Source organism: Abramis brama (genome assembly GCF_963993115.1).
Source record: "Abramis brama genome assembly, chromosome: 1".
In the NCBI taxonomy this organism is placed as follows: domain Eukaryota; kingdom Metazoa; phylum Chordata; class Actinopteri; order Cypriniformes; family Leuciscidae; genus Abramis; species Abramis brama.
Window position 1 is genome coordinate 77350020 of NC_139963.1, and position 11291 is coordinate 77361310.

At 39.5% G+C, this 11291-nt stretch overlaps 1 long non-coding RNA gene across 1 annotated transcript; it reads left to right on the top strand.

The window, feature by feature from the left end:
* Positions 1-924: 924 nt before the first annotated feature.
* On the top strand, positions 925-2722 carry LOC311098328. Its single transcript, XR_014609459.1, has 4 exons — positions 925-1035; positions 1588-1647; positions 1793-1873; positions 1985-2722. It is a non-coding gene; the product is annotated as an uncharacterized lncRNA (long non-coding RNA).
* Positions 2723-11291: the final 8569 nt, after the last annotated feature.

Consider the following 11291-nt stretch of genomic DNA (forward strand, 5'->3'; position numbering starts at 1 on the left):
CAAAGCTGAAATCAAAAGTTCAAGATATGATGATATTACATTATTTAAATTTGTTTCAAAGTCAGAGTATTTCTTATTCCATCTTAAAGAGGCGTTTGATTTGGTTTATCTATAAATGTTAATGAATGCATTAACTATCAAACAGCGGAAAAAGACTGTATGATTTGAATCCTCTGCTTTTGTATGCTGGTGGGGTTTATGTTTTTTTTCATTTATTAATATCATAATTATCACTGAGATATACTGTGTTTCAGGAACCAGTGGAGTGTATGAGGAAGTGTTCATCAGTTCTGGTGAAAATGTCTCTCTGTCCTGTAATAAAGCTCTTTCTGACTGCAAATCAACTACATGGGTCCACTATAACAGACATCCAGCAGTTAAACTGATTACTGGAGGGATAAAGAATAAAGACACAGAGAGACATGAGAGACTGAGTCTGGAGTCTGACTGCTCTCTGAACATTAAGAACGTCACAGTAGAAGATTATGGATCATACATCTGCAGACAATATGTGAATGGAGAACAACAAGGACCTGATGCTAATTATTATGTTTTTCATGCTGATGCTTATCTGCGTGTTCTTCATGGTAAGTTTATGATTATGTGGTCAATTTAAAAAGGGCAGATTCTCCCTTTAAACTCAGATGATGATTGAAGAGTCTGTAATTTGTGTCTTGTGTTCAGTTTCAGTGTCTTCATCATCATCATCATCATCATCATCTTCATCTTCATCCTCACAGACTGAGATCAGTCCAGGCCGCTCTGTGACTCTCTCCTGTCAGTTGTATTCACATACTGGATTCTCCTGTGATTATTGGGTCCGTATGGGAGTTGAGCTGTTGTGGGTGAATCAGGCTGGTGTTGATCTGAAGACAGACTCCAGATATCAGATATTATCATCATCAGATCGATATCGCTGTATCATCACTCTGACTACAACACTCCAGAATGAAGATGACAACAGAGAGTGGAGATGTCAGCTTACTCGTGGAAATCATCTCGAGACCTCAGTCAGATACACTGTCAAGTATTCAGGTGAGAAAACACTCTTTTCTGACAGATTTGTGAAAACTTCCACAGATTGGCTCTACTCTTTCTGATGGCTTCATACGTTTTGGAGTTGTAAAATATTAGTGGTCAAAGTCATAAACTGCATAACAATCCTTATAATTCCCAATATTGGCCTCCTACATGGGTCATACATGATATATTGCATAAATCAGACGAGTGTGTTAAAGCCTAGTATGACCCATGTAGGAGGTCGGCTTTAGGAATTATAAGGCTTATGTCCTTCATTCAAGCTGAAGGTTTATTTGCAGAAGCTCAACTGTGTTTCACTCTCACATAAACCAGGAATAAATTATACAGTAACACATTTATACAGTAATACAGTAATACAGTACAGTCTCTTCTCAACTACTGCCATTCTCCTCCTGACAGCTTGAGAGTGAAGTAAGAAGATAATAGATGACAGACTCGTGCACATATTCATCATTTCTGTGATGTGAAGCTCCAGTATTATGTGATGATGATGTTGTGTATATGTGGCATTATGTGTTGAACTGAACTAACAGACGTGATCCACAGATCCAGCTGATCCAGCATCAGAAACTGAAGTCTGTGTGACTGCTGGATCATTATACAGAGGTACGACACGTTCATTTATACTGACAGCTTTATAACATTAAACTATCAGTCAGTCTGTAAATGCTTCATCAATAACTGTTGATAGTTGAATACCCTTGACTTCAGTCATGTACAGTTTCTCTTCTTCCTCTCATGTTTCCTGCAGTGATTGTGAGTATTGTTGAGATCGCAGTGTTTGCTGCTCCTACTGTGATTCTTCTTCAGATCATCTGTGCAAGAAGAGCTGGTGAGTTTTGAGCCGCACACAATCTGATGATTCACACTCATCTGATCTGGAACAATCTGCAATCATGATAAAAACACATACGAAAGGTCAGTCAATGCTTTTATTTTGCAGGGAGGAAGGACTCGAAGCACCCAGAGGAAATAGAGATGCCGACGATATTAGAATAAAATACTGATGAGTTTAGAGCCAATCTGCAGCAATATTTACAATAGCAAAAACTTACAGAGGATTGTTCATTGTTTTATTTTCTTCTTCTCAGAAAACAGAGAAAAAACTCTGATCAGCCTGAAGAAAAAGTGACACCAAGTTTAGATTAAAATGTTGTTTTTTGTTTTGTTTTTTACAAATAAAAGGCCAGATTTTTTTTCATTAACATCCAGTGATCTCTGCATATGATAACAATGTGAGTCACAAGTGTAACCTCACAGTGCACTCACTGTGTGCTCATAGAATGGCCACAATGTGAGGTCACCCCAGCTAGAAATGTTATTGGACATGAACTTCATCGTTTAGACGTCAAATTTTGGTTGAAAATGAAAATTGGGTTGACGTGTTAGGCCGGCTACACACTGGCTGCGTGGCGTGTCCGTTTTTATTTCGGCTTCCATGTTAACAGGTTAGAGCTTGCACACTGCCTGCGTGAGACGCACGTCTCAGGTGCGGAAGAAAACGCGTGCATGTGCATGCTAGAAACAGAACCAACACCTATTTTTCACACGACACACAAGTGTGTTGGAAGCGTTTCCAGGCAAAATAGAATAGGAAAAGATGTTTATGTCATTTTGACAGGAATACATGATATTTATAAATGATATTTTGATGTTTGAAAGTCTCTAGGTTTTGACATAAATGCAGATATATATATGTAATTTAAAAGAAAAATATAGCTGCGAGCAGCGATTACGGGCCCAAGCCGGTGGCACCGCGACCCCGGTGCCTTTAGTTAGCTAAAGGCACCAGGGTGGCGGTGCCGCCGGCTTTGGCCCTTCATCGCTGCTCGCAGCTATATATATATATATATACAGTGCAATGCATAAGTGAATACACCCATGCTAAAGTTGACTAAAAAGAGGAATAAAAAATCATATTTTGGAAATTGAACTTAATGCCTTAATTTAAAAAATTAGGAAAAATCCAACCTTTAAGGACACCAATTTTCTTTGTGAATGAATAATGTATCGTAAATAAATAAATGTTCTTCCTTAAAATACATGGTGCATAAGTTAGTATACCCCTATGTTAAATTCCCATAGAGGCAGGCAGATTTTTTATTTTTTTATTTTTTTTTAGGATACTATGCATCCTGATAAAGTTCCCTTGGCCTTTGGAATTAAAATAGCCCCACATCATCACATGGCCTTCACCATACCTAGAGATTGGCATGATTTTATTTTAGTTAGCCTAAAAGCTAGTTTGATTTGCATTGAGAGATGATCTTATGGAAAGTACCCCATGCCAATCTCTAGGTATGGTGAAGGCTATGTGATGATGTGGGGCTATTTTAATTCCAAAGGCCAAGGGAACTTTATCAGGATGCATAGTATCCTAAAAAATAAAAAAAATAAAAAATACTTAAAAATAAAAATCTGCCTGCCTCTATGGGAATTTAACATAGGGGTGTACTCACTTATGCACCATGTATTTTAAGGAAGAACATTTATTTATTTACGATACATTATTCATTCACAAAGAAAATTGGTGTCCTTAAAGGTTGGATTTTTCCTAATTTTTTAAATTAAGGCATTAAGTTCAATTTCCAAAATATGATTTTTTATTCCTCTTTTTAGTCAACTTTAGCATGGGTGTATTCACTTATGCATTGCACTGTATATATATATATATATATATATATATATATATATATAAAAAGACAGAAAATATTACTTGAAAAGAATATTGAAGTTTGATGCGTTGCCAATGCAACAGTATCTAAGATATCAATAATCCTTTCACAGATCTACATCTGCCATGTGTCTACATTATACACATAAAGTTTGAAGCAAATCGTGTAAAAACTAGATGTACCGCAGGGCGGTACAAAATATGACCGCCGCTCAGGCCTGCACTGGCTTTCCACAAAAATAAATGACGTGGAGCAATTTGGCTGTATTGCGTGTTTATGTATATACCTAAAAAAAGTAGTAGTATGTGCATGTCTGTGTGTATGTGTGTGTGTTTGTGTATGTGTGTGTCTGTGTGTGTGTGTGTCTGTGCGTGTATGTGTGCCTGCGTACATGTGTGTGCGCGTGTGTGTTTGTGTGTGTGTGTCTGTGCATGTGGATTTGTATGTGTGTGTATGGGTGTGTGTCTGTGCGTGTGGATGTCAGTGTGTGTGCATGCTTGCGTTTGTTTGTATTCCTGCATGTGTGTGTGTGACAGTATCATCCTAAACCAGCAACCCTTCGCTCAACACCACCATCTACAGGCCGATGAGTGTACAGTCACTAAATGTGCACATAAATGAATTTATTTTATACCCCCCCATGGATGAAATTCTATGAAACTTAGCATACCCCCAGAGGATGTCAAGTTAATCATACACATGAAATATGGTGCAGTTCTGAACATCTCAACTGAAGATAGGGGCGATTAAAGTAGAATAATATTGTTTTTTAATTTTTTATGGGAGTGGCGTAAATCACAAATGAGTGATTGTGGGCTAGGTTGATGTGGGCCCTTAAGACCAACATACCATAAAAATTTCTTCATCCTCGGTGCCACGGTTCAGGTAGTTATGTAGGAAAAACTGCATTTTTGGGGTTTGGGGGGGCCCAGCTCGGGGGGGGAGTGGCCCCCGGGGACCAAACGAAATTTTTCCGTAAAAGTCTAGTGGGGCTACATGCCCACAAAATTTCATGTTCCCCGGTGTTTCGGTGTCCCTGGTATCGTTGACGAAAAATTCAGTAGATGACGGGAAAAAAAAAAAAAAAAACTTTGACAATCGATTATGGGCTAGGTTGATGTGGGCCCTTAAGACCAACATACCATAAAAAATTCGTCATCCTCGGTGCCACGGTTCAGGTAGTTATGTAGGAAAAACTGCATTTTTTGGGTTTGGGGGGGCCCAGCGCGGGGAGGGAGTGGCCCCCGGGGACCAAACGAAATTTTTCCGTAAAAGTCTAGTGGGGCTACATGCCCACAAAATTTCATGTTCCCCGGTGTTTCGGTGTCCCTGGTATCGTTGACGGAAAATTCAGTAGGTGACGAAAAAAAAAAAAAAAAAAAAACTTTGACAATCGATTATGGGCTAGGTTGATGTGGGCCCTTAAGACCAACATACCATAAAAAATTTGTCATCCTCGGTGCCACGGTTCAGGTAGTTATGTAGGAAAAACTGCATTTTTGGGGTATGGGGGGCCCCAGCTCGGGGGGGGAGTGGCCCCCGGGGACCAAACGAAATTTTTCCGTAAAAGTCTAGTGGGGCTACATGCCCACAAAATTTCATGTTCCCCGGTGCTTCGGTGTCCCTGGTATCGTTGACGGAAAATTCAGTAGGTGACGAAAAAAAAAAAAAAAAAAAAACTTTGACAATCCCTATATGACCGCTTTCGGCGGCGGTCATAATAAGAGAGTGATTTAAAAGCATTTTGAAAGTGACACACTTCCTGCTGCCAGTTGGTGGCGCTATAACTTTGACTCACAATAGTCACATCCATGTGTTCGGCCTCTTACCACGAATACACTGCTGAAGTTTCATCAAGATCAGTTAATGTATGCTGAAGTTATAATGCACTTCCTGTGTCCCTTACTCGCCATAAATTCGTTTCCTCGCCACGGCCAAACCATTCGAGATATCAAAAATCCGTCCGCAATTTATCATCTTGACTTCATGCTGACCGAGTTTGGAGGTGAATGGATGAATTTCCTAGGAGAGGAGTACATCAAATTCCACAGCACGCGTTTCCAAACAACCCATAATAGCCGACTTCCTGTTGGGCTGGCGTAAAAAGTAAAAGTACGAAAGTTGTTCGGCCTGATGAGATCTATATGTGTACTGAGTTTCATATTATTACATGCAAGCGTGTCTGATTTATGGACCAAGTTTTCGGACCCCGTTCCAGGGGGCGCTGTTGAGCCCCCCTGCCACGCCCGGGTACCAGCTTCAGCCACGTTAAGGGCCCCAAAAGTGCCCGAAAGGTTTTCAGGGCTTGGCCCCTAATAATAATTATCGATTTTCAAATATTGCACCTGTCAATACAGAATGGAATATTTTGCCGCAAAACTGCTGACGTTGTCTTTGCTATATCGTCACCTAGCAGCAGCAGCGCCGCGTCAGACAGTCTGTTAACGCCAGTGAGCCAGTGTGTAGCCGGCCTAAAAAATTGATGTCAGGCTCCAACTTCATTAAACAACTACACTAACAACATTACCAGCTTCACTTATTACTAACCAAATGTACTTTATTTCTGTCATATGTGTGGAAAAGTTCTTATTGAGATTAACAGAGGTTTAGATGTTGATGATTTATTGAAATGAATAGTTTGGTTTGATGTCATCATTATGGTGATCAGTGTTTGCTTACGTTGTCCAGTTTGACTCTTGATGTTTTAATGTTAGTTTTTCTCTGGCTGCTGGAACTGTGTGTTATAACGATATAATAATTGTGTAGTGCTTTGATCAGCTGATCTCTTCTAAACTGTCATGTGTGTTATTAATTTCATATAATTCATTATAGTAATGTTTCTACAGTATGACATGCAAAAGTGTTTTAATAAAATAAACTGTATAATCGCTAATCAAGGTCTTCATGATTACTTCAACATCAAACTCTGAGAAGAAATCAAGCCGAACTACAGCAGCAGCTTCTACACAAGGTTTTGAACTCCTGTCGACTGCCATCCCACACTCCCCAGACATCATCCAGAAACCGAAAGTAGGATAAAGGGACCTTCTCGCATTTAGGAAAGACAGTTTCCTCCCATTGGGCCATGTATATATCTGCATAAGCTGGTGCAAACCTTTTTCCCGTAGCCGTCCCCTTAATCTGCAGATTAATGTCCCCCTCAAACTCAAAATCATTACGAGGCAAACTTAACTCTAAAAGTTCCAAAATCGCCTCCTCCGGTCGAGAAGCATCGGGGAACCTGGCAAAACAATCTCGCACTGAGACTCCCCTAGGATTAAAGGCAATGTTAGTATAAAGACTCTCCACATCCAATGAGAACAAGAATGCATCAGGTGGCACTCTCAGACTTTTGACCTTTTCCAAGAAGTAATACAGTAGGTATCCCTAATGTAACTAAAATGATTGGTAGATAAGGGATTCAAATAAAAGTCAATAAACTCTGCCACCCTGTGGCAATCGGACGACCGGGAGGCATGAAGGGGTTAGGCCATTTATCCCGAGCGAGGATTATGAACCTTAGGAAGTAAATAAAACCATCTGGGCCTAGGCCTCACTTCCCCCAACAAATAATTCGCTTGTCGCTTACAAATGAAACCTGTCCTCAGTAAGGTATTCACTACTCTTTCAATGCGGGGTACCGACTCCATAAAGATGGGGGCCGACAACTTGGAATAAAAGGACTCTGTTAATTGTCTCAGTCCCTCCTGCATATAACGTGCCCTATCCATAATTACCACTGCACTTCCCTTATCTGCAGGTTTAATCACAACATCCCGTCTGCGGGGTAATTCCTCTAACACTTCCACTTCTTCCGGGGGTAAGATAGGTCTTGGGGCCTGTGCTCCAGATTAGGCTACCTGGACCCCTTCCAAGTTCCTCTCAAAGAAATCCCATACTTCCCCGGGCAATTTCTGGGGCGGTGGTACCCACCCCGATCTCTCGCAAAACGGTCGGCATTGGACGTCAATATCAGTACTTGGACCGAAATACACCGCCCTTTTGATTTTGTCATGAAACTGTAAGAATTGATAAATTAGGAAATTCAAAACAGTCTGTTTTGGGGGTGACCAGGCCCTGAGAGGACAAAAGGACCTCTCTGGAGATTAGCATTTGAACTGGCTCTCATGCACCATCGAGACGAAAGTCTCACCTCCGAGTCATCCTAATCTACATCTCTTTCCCTCTCCCCTCACCCCTCTCTCATGCTCAGACGATCACCTGAAATCACCCAAGAAAATGTATAGTTTAACCCTCTGAGGTCGACAAACGCGCCGACGCGTTTTGCCGGATTTTCTCCACATTGTAGCACTATAAACTTAAATTACTCCATCATTTATGGTCATACAGAAAAAAGAAATATAAAAAAAGAATCTGTGATATTTCTCCTTTTGTATGTGTCCACTTACAATCAAATCAAAACATTGTGCTTTTGTAAAATAAAGAAAATAAACAGGGTGTGCTTTCTGCCTCTCCGTCGCGGTGAACTTTTTTTTCTTGAGCACGTCTATAAACTGAAACAAAACTCAGCGAATACTTGTCACACATTTATGAGCCATATACCTTTATAAACATTTAAGTGTGTACTTTTAAATGATCGGATTCAAAACGAAAACAAATATTCTCTGTTTAAGTAATTTGTATAAAACCAACAAGATGTCCAGCTTCTCAAACGCTTGCTCATTACAGTTAATTTGGCCACGCCTACTCGCGCAAAAGATATTCACATGCAAATCTCCACATGGAACGCGAACGCGCTCGTTACCTCAACAACAAAACACTTCACTTCACTTTTCGTCGAGTTTGAAAGACGTGCCTGAGCTTACATTGGATTTAGGCTACCTCAGAAGAAGAAGAACGCGATTTGAAGACAAGAAAGATAAGGTAAGAAATTCTTACATAGCCTAGTTTGTTATTGTTGCATAAATGTCACGTCGCAGCTGAACTGTTGCTAGATATATGGGGAATATTATAATATTTAGACCCGTGTTTACTGTGTTTGTGGATATCTGCTCAAACATAGATATGTTTATGGTAACCATAATGTTTTATATTTGAGAGTGATCGCGTTTGAATGTATCATATTTTGCAAGCGATCGCGTTTGAATGTATCATATTTTGCAAGCGATCGCGTTTGAATGTATCATATTTTGCAAGCGATCGCGTTTGAATGTATCATATGTGTTTACTGTGTTTGTGGATATCTGCTCAAACATAGATATGTTTATGGTAACCATAATGTTTTATATTTGAGAGTGATCGCGTTTGAATGTATCATATTTTGCAAGCGATCGCGTTTGAATGTATCATATTTTGCAAGCGATCGCGTTTGAATGTATCATATTTTGGATGAAAGCAAAACGCACCAAACGGCTTCATGTTTTTATTATTATCTCATTTCATATCATCATAACGGATGGAAACATTTGAAGTAACATGATAATCAATATATTTTTCTCTAGCTTCTTTTGGAAGATTTATAGGCTGCTATAGGTTATTTATTGTTATTATTATTTTATCCGCACTGCGCATATACCTTATGCCTACAAGGCACAACAAACCTGGTGTTCATTATATTATATATCGTTGGAAACGTGTGTGTGTGTGTGTATTCTGTGAATTTTAAAAAGGAATTTTAAAAAGCAATTTTAACCAGAAAAATCTAATATTTATTTCCAAAATCGTGCAGGCCTTTCTCTTGATATCAGTATGTTCACTTTTTTTTTTTTCAGGTCCCAGATGCCACTGAGGACTTCAACATTCACATGAGTCTCAGTACGTGAACATGGTAAAGTGAAAATCTTGGAAATGAAAGGTATGTACAATGTTTTTAGGAATGGCACAAAGGTCTCTGTCTTTGAAGTGCTTTTTTGGCATTTGTTGTGTATCTTTGGATTATGTTGTGTTGTAAATAAATCCAAACAATTTAAAAGCCATTATTTTTTAAATCTCCTCATTTACAGTATTGTGCAAGGTTGCTCAGAATGATAGGGGCCTGATAGCTCCTAATAGGGCCGTTAGGGGAGGTTCTTTGTCTTTCTCAGGTGAGAAAAGCTTACATATTAATGAGCTCTCGCATAAGGCTTTTTCACACAAAACACGTCGTAAAATTTTTAAATCAATATATTGTCTTATCTGAACGAGCAGTCAGGGTGATTTTCACATAGTTTTGCAGCAAATATTCTAGGCTACGTCATACAATTTTCAAAAGTCTTGTGAAGAAATAATCAGTATGGGTTTCATGGCCTTATTTCAGTGAGAATTTTTTTTTGTATTTTCAAAAACCACGCATAAATGTCATTATCTCAAAACTACAAACTTTTACATACATGCTGCTGATATATTATTGTAGCAGAGTTTGTGCTGAATACAGTGTAATTAGACTTTAGCCATGAAAATGTCACAAGTAACAGAAATAACCAGAAATGTCAGAGCATGTCAGAACACCTCCAGGGCCCAGAAAACAGCTCAGACCTCAGAGGGTTAAGTGGAATTTGAAGTATATTTCTGAGAAGTACATCAAGTATATTTCTGAAGGCTATACGTAAGGGTAGTCTAGAGCAGCTCCGTATCAGTGTGACGCTCAGTTCTGGTGCTGGGATGACATACTAATGAGATGATTTTATTAATTCATCATAGCAGTGGTGTGAGTTACACTAGCTGTATATTATGATTATTTTGCATCAGACAACAGACTGTACAAGACCGGTCATTTGTATCAAAACTCAACCTGACTCAACAAACCTGACTAAAGAGCTTTTTTTGTAGATAATATGTGTGATGATAAACCAGTCTGTGAGAGCCAGTGCAAACCACTGAAGCGAGAGACTGATGATGTGTGACAGTGATCATGTGATCATGAACCTTGTGTAGGAGCTGCTGCTGTAGTTCGGCTTGATTTCTTCTCAGAGTTTGAGCTTCTGACTGGAATCAGTGTTGGTGAAGCGACTGGATCTGCAGAAGATGAATGTTCAGACGCATCACCTGTAGGACATTAACATCATATGTTCATATCGATCATGACCTGCAGTTTGTGTTCATCATCACAGTTTACAGTGGCAGTAGTTGAGAAGAGACTTACTGTATTACTGTATAACTGTAGGACATTAACATCATATTTTACAGTGTTGTTTCTCATCTGAATACTTGACAGTGTATCTGACTGAGGTCTTGAGTTGATTTCTGCGAGTAAGCTGACATCTCCACTCTCTGTTGTCATCTTCATTCAGGAGTGTTGTAGTCAGAGTGAGGATACAGAGATATAGATCTTGATCTGATGGTGATAATATCTGATATCTGGAGTCTGTCTTCAGATCAACACCAGCCTGATTCACCCACAACAGCTCATATCCCACAGAACTGACCAAATATTCACAGGAGAGTCCATAATATGAATACAACTGACAGGAGAGAGTCACAGAGCGGCCTGGACTGATCTCAGTCTGTGAGGATGATGATGATGATGATGATGATGATGATGATGATGATGATGATGATGATGGAGACACTGAAACTGAACACAAGACACAAGTCACAGACTCTTAAATCATCATCTGAGTTTAAAGGGAGAATCTG